This window comes from Parasteatoda tepidariorum, chromosome 6 (genome assembly GCF_043381705.1).
Source record: "Parasteatoda tepidariorum isolate YZ-2023 chromosome 6, CAS_Ptep_4.0, whole genome shotgun sequence".
Classification (NCBI taxonomy): domain Eukaryota; kingdom Metazoa; phylum Arthropoda; class Arachnida; order Araneae; family Theridiidae; genus Parasteatoda; species Parasteatoda tepidariorum.
In genome coordinates, this window is record NC_092209.1 from 49,390,578 (window position 1) to 49,393,812 (window position 3,235).

The following is a 3,235-nucleotide window of genomic DNA, read 5'->3' on the forward strand; positions in this document are numbered from 1 at the left end:
GTAGCCATAATTTAAATTATGAGAATTAACTTAATTCTCCTCAGTTGAATTTGAATAAATTTCAAAAATATGAGTATTTCATGACAATGTTATTGAAACTTATGCTTTCTTTATAATGAATACAAGATAGTTAAGCTTTCATTTACTTACCAATTAGAATTAAAAAATAATTAATATTCAAAGCCTTATTCTATGAGCATTTCATAATACTAATTGCATGAAGAAGAAAAAATTTTGCTATGTTTCTTACTGGCTGCAAGATAGTTGAGCTTTCATTTATTTACAATCAAATAAAATCCAATCGTTTTAATAATTGGAAATCCAACTTTCTGTTCATTTATGTGACTGGTTATATGCAATGAAAATTATACCACTTCTTTGTGAATGCTGGATTATGAATGTGGTTTTTAAATGTTTAAATATTTATATCTTGAAACTAAATTTTAACACTAAAGTAACAGCAACAAAGCTAGTTTCTGGAAATTTTTTGGAACAGGAAAATGACTGAAATAATTTGATGAATTTCTAAGTGGGAAAACTGCTTTAGAATAGATGACAAATTTATTTGCTATGAAGAAAAGAATAAAAAGAAAAGTTTTCAACACGATTTTTACACCTGTACGTAATATGAATATCCCATATGTTCAAATAAAACAAACAGGTCCAAAAGGGTTAAAGTAAGAGAATTAATGTTTTATCTGGACCAAATTACAATTTTTAAAGTTAAACATTTAGAGAAGAAGAAAGAAATAATCACAAAACTCTTATTTCTATGCAGGAAATATAAATGAATACAAATTCTTTAATGTTATTTAAAGGATTTGAAATACTAACCATTAAGATAAGTCCCTTTCACGTAAAATTAAAAAAAAAAAAATAACAACTTACACTTACAAACAATATTTTAAAATGGATAATCTAACATAATAAAAATGGCATTTCTATAAAATAGATGAAATAACAAATATCTTATCTCGAATCTTCAGTTAAAGGACTATAATGTTAAATGAATCTATGTCTGAGAAACTGATTAACAGGCAAAAGAAAAAAATAACACAACTTGTAACTCTTAACATTTATTAGTAAAAACTAAAAAAAACTTATAGAATGGCAAATGTAAATTATATTGATAACATTCCTTAATTACTAAATTTTGTATCGAACAATGTTGAATAAAGATATTTCATACATAATAAAAGAATATCCCTTAAATTAGAGATATAAACTATAGAATAATAGTGAGTTACTCAAATGATAGCATTCATTGAACTGAAAAATTATGCAAAGATTGCATATAGTATTTCTATTGCATATTAACTACTGACCATTCACGTAGTTAGTACATAATACTGTAGTATATATATCTATATCTAGCTACAATAAAATATTAAAACTTTTGTTATACTTTGTAAAAAAAGAGGATGGATTTAAAGGGCAGTTAATGCAAGTAATTTTTATGATCACAAATGAACTGAACTCACAATTAATGCAACATTGCACAACCTTGTATAAATATCTATTCAACATACAATATTTAAATTTTTTGCTAAAATATAATCATTGAATATAATCATAAAGGAAGTAACATGAATGTTATTTAAAATCAAAACAGAAATTAGCAAATTTTGTAACACTTCAATCATTCGTTGCATTTGAATGCAGCAATCCTATGTGAGTAGTTAAAGAAAAATTGTGCTTGAAACGTTTCTCACAAAAAGGGCAACCGTAAAGGCGCACTTCACTATGCACTCGCATATGTCTTTTCATATCACTTTTCCTCGCAGTAACATATTCACAAAGCGCACAAGAGTGGAATGTTACCTCTCTTTGGTGTACTCCATCAGAAACAATTCCTTGTTTCATTTGTATTTGTCCTAAAATAAAGAAAGCTATACTTTTATGGTCTCAGATGATTTTTTAAAATAACAATAAGAGAGTATTAAAAAAACAGAGAGAGATAACAAATGATGCATTATTCATATTTTTTGTAGATATATTGTTCATATAGATATATTGTTCATATTATTTTAACCCAAAAAATAATTTTTTTTTGTTACAGTCTAAGATTTAATTCTATACTTTTGACTCATGCAAGACAGGCATCAGAATATAAGCTTATCAGATAATAAGCATCAGATAATAAACTAAAACGACATTTTTTTTAACAGCTAAAACTTCTAAATAAAATGTTGATAACTTTAGTGCAATTGTTAACAATTTAAAAAAATATATATAATAAAAACCAAAAATTAAAATAGAATGTATTAAAATCATATAAGTATTACGAAACTATACAAAAATGTGTTTTCATATTACTTAACTTTATTGGCTTCAAAACTATATGGATGGAAATTTAAGTCCACATCTTTCAAGACCTCAAAAAGGCATCCATTCTCCAGACTTACCAGACATCAGATAATATTGAAGCAAATGAAGTCTTTTAATCAAATAATATCTTATTACTTTAGTTTCTTGGAGTTAGTTATTTAATGTGATTACAAAGTTAAAAATTATAGCTTACAAGATAGTTACATTTCTAAGAGCTCAGATGGTTTTATAAAAATAATAAATTTTAAAAAACATACAAAAAACAACAAACGCTATATTGCAGTCATTATTTGTAATGCAAATCTTGTTCTTATCGTTACAGTCTAAAATTTAATTCTTAACTTTTGGTTAGTACAGCAGATGCATCATAATATAAGGTTGTATCTAAAATAAATGAGTGAAATACTTTGTGAATAGCAAAGACTTCTATATTAAGTTAGGATAATTTTGGTGGTACAGTTTAAAATTTCATTAAAAAAATTATTTCTAAGAAATATTATAATAAAAGTGTGAAATTGCAGAACTCTATCAAAGTTATTAAAGAATTTAAAAATGTATAACAATGTGTTTACTAGATTTAAAGCTATTAGCTTTCAAGAAAAAATAAAAATTTCTGGTTAATATAGTTTACTACTTTTAGTTAATATAGTTTATTACTTCCTGTTAATACAGTACTGTAAATTCAAAAGTGTATTCAGTTAATTATTTAAATACAAGCATAAGCCAATCAAACAAAATTAAACTTTAAGGTATCCTACTGAGAGAAAATCGGCAATTTGGAAGCAAAATTTAAATTCATTTTATTTTTTAATATCTATATTTCCACTTTAGATCATATGCTGTCCAACACATAGTTGTTGTTTTTTTCGTATGCTGGCAAACTAAACTGAAAACGGAAGTCATAAAT